Genomic DNA, 16,882 nt, shown 5'->3' on the forward strand with positions numbered 1-16,882 from the left:
CGATCTGACTCACATGTTTGTGGTAAATCCCAATATACCCACGAGATGAGTGCCATGAAATTCCAGCAGGGACAGGTCGCCCTTCCAGGCTAGATCATGGTAGAGCGCTGTAATCGTAACTGGGAGGTCCCGGCTCGCATCCCGGAAATTCAAGGGAAAAATTTGGGTTTGTGACGCGTACATGACTGAGCGTCATACGCCGTGTACTCGTTCTCAAGCTGTAAAAGCACCCGACGGCTGACGTAGAATCAACTGGCGTTGATGTAACCCGGCCGCGTAATACATTCCTACCAGCACACTAGACAATAACCATATCCCGAATGCATACTAAACCCATGGAACTAATGCCTCGTCTCCATCGTTCCCTAAGGCTGCGCTGAGTCTATGCACGATAAAGGTCTGTTTTAGCGCCCATAACACAATCTTTGCGATTGCGTGAGCATGGAGTGTTCCCTACCGAAGTGTAGATGGCTGAGAGAGGAAGTTCTGGCGCGAGAAGGGAAGCTCCGCGCGAAGAATATGTAAGCACGTTCCTGCAGTTCAGGTGCATTAATGCCATTTTAGTAGAAGCTTGTCTCATTTTCGTGACACAATGTAAATTCATGTAAATTCCGATCTGGTAAGTGCTCCATGATATCAAAGCGCTTTTCCTTGGGCGAAACGGAGCATTGGATTTGACCGCTTCCGAACTGCTGTAAGTGTCGTAACTGGCGTAGCTGGCGTAGCTGGGCAAAACTGCCGTAATACCGCAGCTGGCTGCTGGAGCTGGTACAAAAACATAGCTGGGCAAAACTGCCGTAATACCGGAACTGGCTGCTGTAGCTGGTACAAAAACATAGGCCACGTCTGCGCGTGCGGAGTTTGGATTTGTGTGCAGATACCTGACACAGGTCTTCAGTGCTGATGGCACGTGGACAGTCACGATCGTCCTTGAAGTTTATCTTGCGCAGGTATTCGCCGAACTGGTCTCCATCCAGCAATCGTTTTGATCGTATTGGCAACTTTCGCTTACGATTAAAATAGCCAGAAATAATTTAACTTATGCTGTTTCTTTAAGAATGATACAGAAGGTGTAATTCTGAGACCACTCCGAGACCTAAGAATATAAGAAAGTGCTGCTGACTTTGCTTTAAGCTTCCTTTTTCGATTAGGCAATGAACATGATTAGTTTTCGCATGCCATTTCGGAAATGATGTTTGCACACTTCTTTGTTTTATTTCAATAATACTGACACTTTGCTGAAGAAACTAATGAAACTTGGTATGTCTGCAGCGTTCAATGCACATAGTTTTCTGATGAAACGATAAAGATAAAAAACGATATTCTCCCTTCGACGGTTCTAAATGAGCGCGAAAATAGTGGGTGCCGACCCGTGGCTCTTTGAGCCACATTATGCACCGACGATCTTTCAAAACACCGGACATATAGAGCCAATGATGAAAGTGGAGAACCGGCCGTTGATTTCGAACAAATTCGATACAGCCTCCACCACACTGGTTCAGCCTCCATATATTCTGGTTTGGCATGGACATAGCCCTCGCGGATGTGAAGGTGCGTTACAGAATATATGAAACACACAGCCATCAGATATGTTACTATGTAGTGGAAAAGTGCAAAATAGACAACGAAACTATAACAAGCCCAGAACATGGTACGCAAATTCTACAATCGTCATTACCTCTACTGCATTTCTTCTCGTCACTACTTCGTCATTACCGCTACTGCAAAATTTATACGTGACATTGGTGCTACAAGACGAAACTTATGCTTAAAGAACTTATCTTTGTCATTGCCTCTACCGCAAAAACTTATACAGCAATCTCTTATACATGGCAGGACTTTTACTACAAAAGCTCATTACGACATAAATGCTACAGCAAAAACTTTTGCCCCTATCGTTGCTATAGAAGTAATGACTGGCATGAGTTTTGCAGCCTAAGTTTTGTCGTGTATTCCTCATGTAGAGTTGAGTTTTTCCCATCAGAGGTCATGCCGCCTATAAGTGAAGACTGTATAAGCTTTTCCGTGTAAGCAATGACGAGCGTACATTTGTACAGCATAGGATTTGTCGCGTAGCGCTCATGTGTATGAGTTTTTGCAACGGAACAAATGTCGCGCGCAGATGCAATGGCATGAATGAATTATTAAAGCATAAATTTTGCCGTGCAGCACTCATGTGCATAAATCTTTGCAGCAGAAGGAATGTCGCGTATACGTAAATTAGGTGCATTTGCGAAGAACGTTAGTCACATAGATAAGACGGTAGTAACAGTCTCGTTCCTCGGAGAAAAACCAGGGGAATGGAGATATAGATTCGTTGATATGTCGGAAACATGCCTTCATCGAAACAATAGCCGAAGCTAGGGGCTATCCCCGCCGGTCGGCCGCCAGCGCCAGGGCAGGCCTGGGGACACCTCCAGTGCACAGCTCCCTTCAGGCAGCACCAGGGCACGCTGCTGTCACCCAGCCGGTGCAAGGCATTTCGATGAAGACATGTTGCCGAAGTATCAACGCAGCTATATCTCTCTTATCCTCGTTTCTATCAGAGGAATAAGGTTATTACTACTGTCTTATTTAAATGTAGCGTTTAGGTGTCTGCATCTGTTTTGTAGTAGAAGTAATGTCGCGAATAGCAAATGTCGTAGCACCCCTGTCGGTAGGGGCGTTTTCCGTAGCACTAATGTGACACCAAACGAGGGAAGTGCACCACCAGTGCCGTGTCCACCATCTGACGGTACTGACCTGGAGAGTGCATCCGCTGGGTGGCAGCAGCGTGCCCTAGTGCTGGCTGTCGGGAGGTGTGCGCCGGCGACGCCCCCAGGCCGGCCCTGGTGCTGGCGGCCGACTGGCAGGGACAGCCGCTGGCGCCGGCTTAAGAGGCGGCCGTCCCCCTCCACCGGTCAGATCATCACATTTACCCAGGATCGGCTTATGAGACAATATCGGGGAGAGTGGCCGGTGGACAATAAACCCCCGCGGCCTCCATTATTGCCGGAGACGCAGGGAATAAAAACAGAACAAAAACTTACAAAATTATTTACCTCATCCTGGGACCGTACAGCAACCGATGCGCCAGGGTAAGCGCTTAGTCATGCCAGAACGAGGCCTACCCCAAGATGCGCTGTCTTCCTGCGCTAATCTTGTGTTCCACGCCGCGTACAGTGAACCTTGCGGGCGATTCGGCGGGGGGGGGGGGGGGCAAGTGAGTGCTGGTTTAAGTTTGCATAAGTTGCAGCTTGAATGAACTGTATGAGCCCTACCGCCACGCACTTCACACGCAAACTGAAATTTTTTGAACTGAAAAAGCCATTTTGTACGTTTTTTTTTTACTGAAAAAGCCATCTTGTAGCTCATTCGGTGCAGCTCACAGGTCTTAGGACTAAACATTTGGCTTATGAGATGCATGTTCACGAAGATGTGCAGAGAATATTTCATGTAGACTGTTTTAAGGTCACTCAGGCACAAATGAACGTCACAGATACAGCATTCAAATGCTGACACACCACTAGCCGTGCCGCGATCAAGGCCAATACAAATATAATCGTTAAGTCGTTCATATCTGGCGTTCGTGAACACGGTTTCCAGGGATAACGGACCAAAATTGTCCTTGATCAATGCTGTGTAGGCAGTTCAAGATTAGACCACCAATCAAGCTTTGTGCTATATCATACAGCAAGCTGGACATGTGTAAGTTATATAACGAAAATATGACGATTACTTTGGAACGATTAATAAATCATTTTTTTAGTTATTTAATCATTATTATTGTATATTGTTATTATGTATCATCATATATCATTATTATATGTTATTACTATATATCATTATGTATATGTATATATATATATATATATATATATTTATATATCATTTAATTATTAATTTATTATTTAATTATTAATTGGAACGATTAATGGAAGAGCAGCGTTACAAGGGCGTATGTGAATACACGTGACAACTTAAGCTGAAAAATGCAAGAACAGGGGTGAAAGAGTGTCTTTTCCGTCAACGCCAAACTTGTTACAGCCTAAATTGTCACTTGGAGCCCAATCTATCAGAAACCGTTGCAATATCTCTTAAAGCGATAAACCACACCAAACAAGGATCACTGGATGGCATTGCGTGGTAAACACCATACATAGCATCGATTTGAAAGCGTCATCTCCCCTGAAGAATTATTTGCCGGTCATGCCCAAAACTCCGGTGGTTGGGGCGTAGTTTTTAGTGTATGAGTGGTTGGCGTCGCAGTGGAGCACGTCGGCTCGGCTGAAACCTGAGACGTCGCATGTGCGGAAAAAGGCGAGAACATGTTTGGCCTGAAGCCGTATCACAGCCATAAATGACAAACCTCATGCGCTATTTCGCCACATACAGGGTGAATACCAGCGTTAGAGAGAGACCTCTTGCAGGGCTTAATCTATCCATAAAAATCGCTCTCCATTGCTTGGATATCATTTGCAGTATCAGTATATATATATGCATATAGGTCGCAATATTTTGGCAGAATTCTTTCTTTTATGCATGTTCGACTAAAAATTACTGCTGACTTAGCGTCGACGAGGTTTTTTTATACATATTTCTGGTTTCCGGGCTTTTGACCTATCATTATCGCTTAGATTAAAGGTTGTTCACAGAATGCCACCCATATATTCGTCGCTCTTTACACTCTGACGTTACGAGATCTAATATCATCGTAGGAGAAGACTAAATGGCACAAGAAATAAGTTTTGAGTTTTTTAAGGATAAAATTGTGCACTTCTATTACAAGCATTGTTGGCACGGAGAACACAAATGAAGCATGGCTAATTGAAGTAAGACAAAACCGTATTTTTACTTTGATGCATTTAACATACACTCATAATGGGAACACTACAAAGGCACAAGTATGCTGTCACGATCACATCAATAGTGCTCACCCCCCCCCCCCCCCATCACGTAATAGTTCAAGGGCTGTTTAAGAATTTTTGTCATCTTAGGGCTGGAGAGAGTTCTCTTAATAAGAACATACTTTGACAAATTGGAAGGTCAGGTCAATCTGTCACTGCGCGTCCGTAAAATGTCACTGTTGTCTCTCAATTGTGTCAATGTCCTGTTGAGTTCGTGTCGTATGCGGTCCAGAGGCGCCCCGCCACGTAAGTGCATTGTCAGGCGTCGTGAGAGTGTCGTGGTCACACCAGTGAAGTGTATGGCACGAAGTCTGCAGTCTTCGATGTTCAATTTGAATGCAAGGTTACCTACTGTCGTCAATTTCCATGAAAAAATTGTTTGTGACTGTGTAAAGGTAACTTTATACGGCTGTTCCTCGCACAATTACGACCTAAAATAGCTTGTGTATGTTCCCAGTGTGAGCAAAAGAGGAGAATTCGGTAGCATTTGGCATTTTAGCAAAATAATTAAAAATGACACCGCTGTTCCACTCTCCTGGATGAAAGAGCAGGTACCTCAGGCAGTGGACAGTCGCATGCAAGGATTATGATGTTAACGCAGCCCGGTAATCCAGCAGGAAATAATGGTCGCAGTTGGGTCTCTTTCATCAGTTTGTGTGTTCGACCATGGATACACATACCTGAAGCATCAAATAACAGGCGAGGTGGTTCTTCAAGCTGTTCAAAAGCTTGTAAACTGGGAATGCTGAAAATGTTTAGTGGTATGTTTAGATATGTTCCACCTAACCTGGAGTCTGAAAATGTTACGTAATATACTCAAGCCCTCAGAGCATTGAAACCAGAAGCGATTTTGGTCCTTGTGATGTGGTGGGACTTGCAAGTTATTGGCCAAAAAGTGGGATGTAGTGAATCATATGATGGACCTTGTCTGTCCTTGAAATTGCATTCATGCAAAATTGCATTTCTAGCGGGCAACAAGCTGTGTAAACTATCGTAGCACCCACTGGTCTATGGTAACTTATTGCACATTTGTCTTGCATGGAATTCAACAAATTTCTTAATTGTAGGCTACTTTGATCAACCAAATTTACAATCAAAATTTCAAAAATGCCTTGAAGAGAAAGCGCACTGGCCCAGATTCATCTAATGATTTCTGTGGTAACGTGAACCGAACCAGATGGTATTAAGAAAAGAGTATTAGGGATATTTCCTCAAAATCAAGTTTCCTTTGTTACGCTTGCAATTCGTATCCATTATGGTCGACACTCATGAAAACTGTGATGTCTCCACATGGCTGGTGTAAACTGCCGATTGTGTAAAGCGATTTTGATCCACCTGGCTCTTTTTGCAGACGTTTTCTGCTTTGTAGCTTTGCTGTGAATGCTGAAGGCATGTGGCAAATCTCCCGGGTGTCGCCATCGTTAAAGGAAGTGTTTCACATCTATATGAGGTTTTAAATTGAAATAGTCATCTTGCAAACATTTCGGTGCTGATATCATTCCTTTCCTTCTTAGCACCTAAGCACCTCTAGTTTTTAGCCACACGCCCGCAAAAATTGGGTAATGTATTTCGGAGAAACCATTCCAGTCACCGTGGCATTACGTTAACTGCTCAGTGCATTTGCGAGAAACATTATGCACATAATTAACACAGCAGTAATATCCTCATTGCTTGGAGAAAAACCAGGTGAATGGGGATACAGATGTGTTGATATTTTGGCAGCATGTCTTTATCGAAACGAATATTGGTTTCGATGACGTCATAATAACTTCGTTCAAATCCTGCCACTCCATGAGCCATGCGGCGATCCATCATATCTGATGCTTGCTCCAATATCTTCAAACGTTAACATTCCCTTTTGGCCTCCACCACAGCAGTGTAGTTTCGCAAAATGTATTTGGCTATGTACTCGCGAACATGGCCAAACTCACACCAGAAGCATTAAAACAGGGAGCTTCCCGGATTTGACGGGCAGCATGATTTTGCTTGGCGTTGGCGGTCGAAGCCAGCTTCTGGTTTTAGATGTACAGCCGATGTAGCAGATGAAGCCATTGCCTTATGGCTTCGGATCGCGCTTTACGTATACGGATTCGGCAAGCTGAGTGTTCATCGAAGTGCGCCACTATTCGGGGCAGCCACAGAAGCCCCGACCGCAGGGCGGGCCGCACGCTGAAAAATAACATCCGAATCAGGTACGTTTGATGCGGCTTGTGTTGCTTTGGTGGCGGTCGTGGCACCATTATCGCTGTCACTTTAGCTGGCGAGTGTCGATCGTCTGGCTTTTGAAACCGTGTCATGAAAAATGTACGTCGAAGTGGAGGATGGCAGATGTTGAGGGTGCTTTTGAACTTAAACGGCTAGTAGATTTGCCAAGTTTCACTGCGCCAATATACGACCGGTTTGTTTTCATTGGCCGATGATTCACTGATAACAGCTAGCCTCGTATGTTAGCATTGCTTTAGAGCAGACGTCAAGGCAGAAAAACACTATTCTTTGCAGGCTGTGGAAGTTGAAACATCGCTGATTAATCGCGTGCGACACAACTTGACCAGAGTTGACAAGACGTGAGTTTTGTAATGCAAATCACGTAACATGCAGCAAAAAGAAACTAAAATTATCACTTAAATGCGACATAAACGCGCAGGTCTAAGACTGACTAGCCCAATCAGCTGTGGTTAACTGAAAAGGATATGACAGATTTCATGGTCCTTGGTCGTTTTATCTTTGAAACATTTCTTAGAAACTCTAGAATTTAATCAATTTTGAGCCCCATTTTAAAAGCTTTGCTTGCACTTGATTGGTCCCCCCCATCCAAAAGGATGGGGAGGGACCAAAGTCACCGTGGGGGCCAAATCAGACATTGGGGGGGGGGGATTATTGGCCTACCCAAATGGATGCAAATTGACACCCGTGATTGTGTGCATGCACATAAAGCTTTGTCTGAAGACCCCTGAACTTCCGAGTCTGACCAGCCCCACATCATTCATAAAAAAATGTTTGGCTGACAAGTCCTCAAGAGATTCAACATCACCACTATCTGGGTATTTAATTAGAGTCATGGATAATGCAACATGATAGGTAGGACTGCCAGATGGCATCAACTATACATCAATGGCTTGGCCACCTTCAGCAGCAGCTTAGGCCAATATTCTCGTTCGGCTCCGTGAGGATTTCCTCATTACAGCCATTGCATGCTGATATTCACAACTATGTGATACGCAGCAGGGTGATAATCACAACTATGTGACGGGCAGCAGGGTGATGATCAATTCCACACTGAGTACAGCTGTCTGTTAAACGCCTGCATGCGTAACTACGCAGCAGGTGTGTGTGTGTGTGTGTGTGTGTGTGTGTGTGTGTGTGTGTGTGTGTGTGTGTGTGTGTGTGTGTGTGTGTGTGTGTGTGTGTGTGTGTGTGTGTGTGTGTGTGTGTGTGTGTGTGTGTGTGCGTGCAACTATGCAGACACAGACTCGCATAAAGCAAACACTATCGGGTGTTCAAGTGAAGGTTTCTTTTAAAATTGCTGTCAGCTTGGGCTTTGTTCCAAAGCCGCTGTTGGGAATGGATGACCTTAAGCAATCCGCCAAACGTTGCCAATAAAATTGTCAGATAAAGGGATACTTTACTAGCCCAACAGGGGCGTAGTTACCTATTCAGTCGCACGGGGGCTATAGCCCCCACCCCCACACACCCACGTGGACTTCAGCCTACAATTTTGAGAAGGAAGTGGGCCAAATCCAGAGAGATACCCGTTCGTTGGCGCATTTTCTCAGCAGGCTGCATCATTCTTTGTGTATCCACAAACAACGAGCCTCCTAGATCGGCAGGGCTTTCTAACACTACTTACTACCACGGCGGATCCCCAGAAGACTCTCCCTTGGTAAAGACCTTTCCTTCCTTCCTTCCTTCATGCCGAGTCCTTAAAAGACCCGCGCAGCGCCTCAAAGGGAGTCTTTCACGTTTGTATGACGATTGAAAATGAAATACCCGTCTTGAAGATCGTTTGGTGCAGTCCACAGCCCTGGCTTTCCTAAGTGCTCTTCCTTTCAAATGTGGAACATTCGCTTTAACCTGCCAAACGAAGTCAAAGGAAACATTAGGTTGATTCAGCACGCCCAGGAAAAACGTGCACGCGAACACGTCCCGGTCTTTTACTATGTATATATAAATATGTATATATATATATATATATATATATATGTATATATATATGTGTATATATATACACACATATATATATATATATATATATATATATATATATATATATATATCATCATCATCAATTCTTGAATTAAGACCCCTAAGTGACCGCACCAAGATGCTTTCATAAGCATCATTGTGTAAAGCCCAGCGAGGATCTTGAGCATTATGAAGCCTGTGGGGTGCGAGATTGGCTTGGTTTGATGACTGAGAGTCTTGTTGAGGCCTGATGCATGACCAGAAGTGCATGCAATGCGACGCATTGCGCGTGCGGCGACGTGGGATGGCTGTCTGCAGCATATTGTCCGGTGTGACGAGCTATTGTACAGGAAGTTTAGTGCTCTGTAACTCGCTTGGGCTGTAGGTTGGGAGACTCTGGATATTAAGTGTATGCCTCGTTTGCATTTTTGGTATGCTATAATTTTGCACCTGCTCTACCGTGTTGCAGTTGAGGCTTGTCGTAAACGAGGTAAAAAGGCAAACATACAATGCGACAATAAAGGCAATGCATTTGCGATTCGTGTGCTACCTGTGAACAACATCGAGCCATAGAGTATAAGATTGAGAATGCATTAATTTTGAGGGGCATGATGGGCTGTATCACCACCAAGGGCGGCGAAGGTTACCTGAAATGGCACTTCCCGCTTATGTGTCTGTTGTAGAGAAGCCGCTTTCGGGTAAGCAGACGCGGCGCACGGCGCACGCTAGTTTCCGTGGCCTGCCCCCCCCCCCCCCTCTGTACCAGCGGCATCCAGATTAAGCCTGCGGCAGCCCAGCGCCCCGCACACTAATCGATCGGTATCTTATTTCCTGAGCTTATTACTCTGTTAATACTCCTTCATTTGACGTTGGCTTGATATTATCCGACCGAACGTAATATGCTTTATCAAATTATTCGATAATCAAGACTGGAGCAGTACGACCGACCAATGGCCACTTTTTGTCCCGAGGGGAGAAAAAACACACCATTATTGCAGATAGAGGGGACAGCACTTCCGGAGCTATAATTAATTGATTTGCATTGTTGGGAAAGTGTAATCTATTCCATCGACTTGACAGTTGATTTTACCTGCAAATTTATCATGCTAACGGCACGCCTTCCGTTTGCGCGCAGAAGTGGAACTTAAACACGCGCTGGGCGACAGGGCTTGTAACCTCTGGCTGCTTTCTCCAGGATAACAGAACAGGTTTGAAAACAGGTATATATATTTTTTTTTCTTCAAAACATTGCCAGATTTCATGCTGTTGATGTAGCTAGACAAGATAGCAGTAATAGCCGTATTTCTCGGAGAAAAACGAGGAAAATGGAGATATAGATGCGTTGATATCTGGGCAGCATGCCTTTATTGAAACGAAAAGCAGCATAGAATAAAGGCATGTTGCCAAAACATCAACGGATTCATCTTTCCATTCTCCTGATTTTTCTCCGATGAATAAGGCTATTGCTAGTGATATATCTGTGTGCATAATGGTCCACGCAGATGCCTTTAACGACTGGTGGTGTGACTTTTAAAGCATCTCAAAAGATTGCACGTAATTTCTGGACCACGCTTATACTTTCAAAGAGTTATCTTGACCTGCTTTCTAACAGTAAAAGGCTTCTACCGCATACATACATATATATATATATATATATATATATATATATATATATATATATATATATGTAATAACTACCGGCATGGAACATTGCAAAAGGAGGTTGTTATGGACGGCTATGGCATCTGAGAGCAAGTCCTTTTACGTATGATGTTCTCACTGGGCCGAAGTCCCGGGCTCGACCTCAAGCATGCCCTCTATTTAAAAAAGGAACGCGATGTACTTCGCCGGGCACCCCGTTGTAGAGTCATTGAATGCAGGGGCCATATTAGTACTCAGACACCAAATACTGTCATCACGCCTTATTGACCTAGGCCCGTTTCTGCTCTAATATTGTATACTATATCTAACGCAGAGCGCGACTTTGACTCGATCTCACCTCAGATGGAGATAAGACTTCAACTACACCACATTCCGCATTATCTCATATGGTAACACCTAGCTTAAACCTAGCTTCATCCGTGACAGGCCATCATTTGCAAGATGTGACAGTTTGCCGAAGAATATCGGTGTCTGCTAAACATTAGGGGCTGTTATATACGTAAGTTATAGCGTTGGGGCGACGTGTTTTCTGGATTTCCTCGTTCGACGTTAAACAAAATTGTAGCTGTTGCTGTCAGCTTTCGCTCCAGCTTGTGGGTTCGTCTTCATGCGGCGGTTTACTTCGCAACTCACACGTTCTTAATATAAAACTTAAATGGTAGAAAACGAGTGCTTGCGGGCTTGCCTCGCTAAGCGATGGAACTCCTATATGCAATATGCATTTGCATTAATTCGAGATGCATTCGGCACCATCCATGAGATTTCCCGGCCAATCCGACCACTGGCTGCCGGAGATGCTTGACGGGGGTAGGGTATGATGTGCTGACTACCAGGGACGTAGGTGGGTCATGGCAAACAAACCTGATTCGCAGAGGTCAAAAAAGTATCCACTTGCCCACGGGTATGGAAGGTTCATATCAACGCCTGCCCAGCATCAAAACAGGCTGAAGCGTTCTCAGAGTTCGAAATTCTATTAAACACAATTTTTCACGAATGTTGGATGCGATGAACTTGCGCACATTACTACGCTGAAAGCGAAAAATAAGTTTTAATGCCCTGGGCCTTTTCAGCACTGCCGTGTGGGGACAGTTTATGGGCGATTTGCGGACACACTTCACAGTCTCCCATTCTTTTGCAGGGTCATTTTATCTCAGTTTTCAAGATGCTCTTTGTCCTTACTACGCAGTCTGCTCAGCGTAAGAACCTCGGCCGCTCGCTGAAGGCATAACCCCACCGTATGAACATTATGTGACGTCATAGTATCGTCAACCTGAGTTTGTGCGTCAGCTTTGTTTATTGAAGGCATAGAGCGAGTAATTTAGTGCATTGGTGCAATAGAGATAATTTCGTCAATTATGGGAATCGGTATGTTGCAGATAACATGATTTAAAAACTAATGTAACCATTATCATCGATGTACATAGTTTCATTTCTGTCAGCGGCACGGTTTGCCTCAAAATGCGCTATTACGGCAATGAGCATGGCCGACCATCTGGGTTGATGTCCCGGTGTGTGTTAGTGGGAGGGATTGTGAGGAGCTGGTAAGTGTAGGTTAAGTTGAATGCACCATTTGGTGTTGAATGGTGTGAATCGAAGCTGGCTACGTGCCTTGTTGAAGGCATGTGGATAAGGTATACCCAGTTTTCCATAGGTACGTGTCCAACAATATGCGCAGTGTGACGCCCTTGTCGGCCTCCCTTACCGACATTTGGTGGGCTAAACAAAAACACTTACTTGTTGGACAGCGAAAAAATGCACCTCGCTTGCCGCTTGTGTGTGAACGCAACGACCGAAATTCGCCCGCTCCCGGACTCTTACGCCGCACGCTCCCAACGCCCGGGCGTTACGAGGGCACTTCAAAAGACGCGCGAAAAGACCCTGCACGTTGAGAGCATGAGGCGCTCCGTAGCGCTGGTGAATGCGCACATTGACAGCTTTGCCCACTTCGCCAGTACGGCCAAGCGGCCACATACGGAACGAGAAGGTGCCTAACCAAAGAGGCCTTCAGGGGACGAAGTATGCGTCAAGTTTCTTAAGTCATCCAGGTGAGTTGAAAGGTGCGCCTTTGAACACACTTGGCTTGATATCATCTGAGGTTTTAAGTACGAGGGTCTGAAGAAAATGTTCTTCCGACATCGGAGTGATTTCCATTTCTGGAACACTTCTGTTCCTGTCTAGCAACCACATTTACTTGTGTAGACAGTGTTAGTGTCCTCAATAGGTTATGTCTCTTGTGCTATATCCAGGCATTTGCTCCTAGAGCCTCTTAGATCTCGGCATCACTCTTAGAACCTCTGGTACGAAACCCCGAGCGCCATAAAAAATATAAGACCTTGCCAACTTCATTTACACATAGACTAATTGGACCAACGGATAGGGCACATGCCTTTCTACATGACACGTGCTAATTGTCGGACACTGATCCTGGAATGTATTTCCTCTATGACGTTTGCATTTTTGTAGATGTTGGCGGCATTAATCAGCTCCAATCTCTGCGTGAAAAGCTTGAGGGCGGGTCAGGCTTGAATTTCACTATAGAACGTAGAGTGTACAACAAACGGTCATTTCTAGATCTGACTAACTAATGGCGCATTTCAAACAGATGTTTGCAGAAAAGTCACGAACTAGGGTGCATGTATGAAAGACAATCAGTGCTGCCCAGGTACGTACAAGAAGGTTGTCATTCGGGCCTATATTCACAGGGCGTTAAAGCATAGTTTTTTCGGGGAATGATTTCTATGACGAGTTAGAAGAAAAACAAAATGGTGTTTCTCGTGATCGTCATGAAACATTGCAAGTTTTTAAAAAATTCTGATATTTAAGGGTTCTGAAGGAAAAAAAGAAGTTTTTTTCTGATTTTCTGAACTTACTGACAATCTGTATATGCATATATACATAAATATATATATGTATATATATATATATATATAAATCGGTTGGAGAAAACTAAAAAAGAAAAGGCCAATGCATTTTTTTTTTCTAAACAACTCCGACATTTAGTTCGTGGATTAGCCCCAGCAGAAGTCAATATTGAAAGACTACGACTTTCCTCCTCAAAATGTTGCTAGTTTGTTCGCCTTTTGTCAAAGTGTACTTGCTGGCACAAAGCGCCGAATCGTGGCATCTATACACGTGCATTGCACGCGCTGTCACACTACAGCGCAGGATGTCGCACTGTCCACTGTCCTGCCTCTGCGCGACGAGCGCATCTGATGAACCCCTGGTTTCCAAACTAGGAGCGTTCGGAAATGCCTCGCGCAAGCGCATGGCTTTCTGCTCGTCTTTGGCGGTAGAGTTTACCGGAGTGCCGGCACCCTACTGAAGACTCACTACATAAATTGCGCATTTGTAACAGTTGAGTACTACCTGGCTGGCGCGTGAGCAGCTAACCGAATCAAGTTGCATGCCATGCCAAGTTGCATGCCACCCATTCCGAAAATTGCAGTACAGGGGACTGAGGTCGAGCAGAATCGAAGTTGGAGTCTGGCACTGAGTCAGGGCCAGTGCGACGAGATGGGATCGGAGTCAACTGAAACCCATTGGCTCGTTAACACTCGCGATGGCTAATGGTTATCATACGATATGGGATCAAAACGAACTCCAAAATGTTTGTTTTCATGGTAGGATACAGCATGACATGCTAAAAGAAAATCCATAGCAATATGATATAAGAGAGACAGGCTTCCGCTCCTGGTTTTTGGCCTGAGTCCAAAGTTTTCTTGCGAAAAAGCAATGACAGTTCACCGAAGGTGGAAACTTCACCAATCCTTCGATTAACACTGCCGTCACAGCCCTTCCTCCCGTCAAGAAACTCGGATTTCCGAAAATGTCTGAGATAACAGAAATGTTGGCTTTGGTTCGGCTGGGTAACTGCGGTTTTTTCTGCAGCAGTTTTTACGACTTCGTGATCGTCTTGTCTTAAACCACCAGAACATAATGACCCTCATTTGACGGCGTTAGAATTTCTTGAACCCTGTAGAAACATAGACAACCTATCTCACTGGCACCATGGGAAAGCTTAGTGGTTTCCCTAGTAGCCGGAAGGAGCTCAGTTAACGTGCGCCTTACCCAGCATTCTTCGGAAAGGTGCATCCACCGAAATCAATCGCACATTTTTGCTTGAAGGGGGAAAATGTCAATTCTGCAGCAATGCGTCTCATAGCAGCGCATTTATGCCTCCGCATGGGCGATACCTTTGGTATGTAGACACCATGAAGCATAATTGATTTTTGCAGCGTCTAGCATTCTTTGGGAAGGTGTGTCCACCGTAATCAATCGCACATTTTTTGTTGAAGAGAGAAAATGTCGACTCCGCCGCAATGCGTCAAATGACATCACAGTTTCAACTCACACCATGAATGGGAAGACCAGTGCCAAGAGCGCGATAAAGCAGGTAAGGCGTAACATCATCTTTCATCTTTAGTGAGATAAGGATCTTCTTTGTACCCAGTCTGGGGGCCAGCCTCATCTTCTTCCACAACTCCTTGCACAAGTGAAAAACACGCACTGTGGTTTTTGCGTTGGGAGATCTCTCCAAACGCGTTCATGGCAGCTTTCTCCAGATGGGTCGTTAGAAAGCCGTCATCTTCATAGCCGTGATACCTTCTTTTTATAGCGACCCTAAGGTTATGCGGCAGCTGCCTGTATGCATTTTCAGTTTTATTTCCACCCAGCAAGGCGCATGCGCGCGGAACATGTTCCAACACACTGATGTGGATTATGTAAAGCTGCAGGAAAATGTCAAGCGATCTCATGAAAGTGCCTCCGGCCGCCAATTCTTTACCAGCGGCCAGCGGGTAAAGGCCTCAGTTGCTAGTAAAGACCAGCATCCGTTTCCACGGTAGTCTCCGTCCACCTGACTCGTACAGCAGAAATCTCCCAGAAGGGGCAACGGGTCGGGCGAGAGTATCCGTATACCCTACTGTCACATCTTCCACATCCCACGGCTTCGCTGGCGGCCCTTGCACCCGCGACCGGTAACGACGGATGGCTCGGTTGACATCCGCCTCTAGTCCGATCTCTGCACTCGGAGGCCGACTCGTGCTCGCCTCCTCAGCACGGCGGATGTTGTGGAATGGCTCCGTGATCTCCCTGGCTCGAAGGCGCAGCTCAGCACGGGCCGCGGCCCTCTCAACAGTACCGACATTGGGGGCATGGTTGTGAAGCCTGGTGCGTCTGAGCACGCCTGCACACCACGTACTTTGCATTTCTTGGACGACTTTAGACTGCACAAGCGTTTGCACGCTTGCTTCGCTGCGCTTTTTAAAAGCGTATTAATTTGAACTATTTACTTTTTGCAGTTTGATTAACGCCTCCAGCTTCTCTGGGTGCCGAGATATGGCGCGAAACGTCAAAAAAACGGTCGGTAACGGCCAAATACGTCTGTTGGTTCACACACGTGTGACAGGCGGCACGTGCAACACTACAATCTGCACCATGTGATTGTCTGACTCACTATCGTTGCGTGCGGCTTCCGAGTACGTCCGTGCCCTTGGTGCCGACATGTGGCACAAAACGTGCAAACTCGTCGAAAGTCATGTGAGTGCGACACTTGACTTATGTAACCAAACCCTTGGTACCACTCGATACCCACTTCCACTCGGTCCTGACGCATGACACTCCCGAATCTTTTCGTAGACTCTGTGGCGAAATGTGGTGCGAAACGGGAAAATCTTCGTAAATAGCAAAATCCGTCTTGCCAGCTCGTATGGGCGCGACAAATGACGCGGGAAAATTCAAAGGTTGCGCCACGTGGTTGCCCGTTCGCTTGCCTATCGCAGCATTTCACTCTTGCAACGTTTCCCTGGGTGCTGAGATATCGCATTGACATGCAATTTCTTCGAAAACAACCAAATTAATTTTCCAGCACGAGTGCGCCACGTCAGGTGGCACGTTTCAGCTAATGTTTTCACCAGGCTAATGACAGTTACGTTCCTCGTCAAGGCATAACACCCCGAGTCGCTCCAAATTCTGAGTGCCGAGATGTAGCACAAAACGTGTAACCCATCAAAGGTAGCCAGATCTATAGTTAAACACGAGGGCGTCAGGACACTTGATGCGTGTGACCAATCACTGTTATCCTGCCCGTTCCGTTCCTTATCGAAGCGTGCCACTTCCAAGTGTGTGCTTGTGCTGGGTGCCAAAACGTGGCA

The sequence above is a fragment of the Pollicipes pollicipes genome, unplaced genomic scaffold, assembly GCF_011947565.3.
Source record: "Pollicipes pollicipes isolate AB1234 unplaced genomic scaffold, Ppol_2.1 Scaffold_5724;HRSCAF=6776_pilon_pilon_pilon, whole genome shotgun sequence".
NCBI lineage: Eukaryota > Metazoa > Arthropoda > Thecostraca > Pollicipedomorpha > Pollicipedidae > Pollicipes > Pollicipes pollicipes.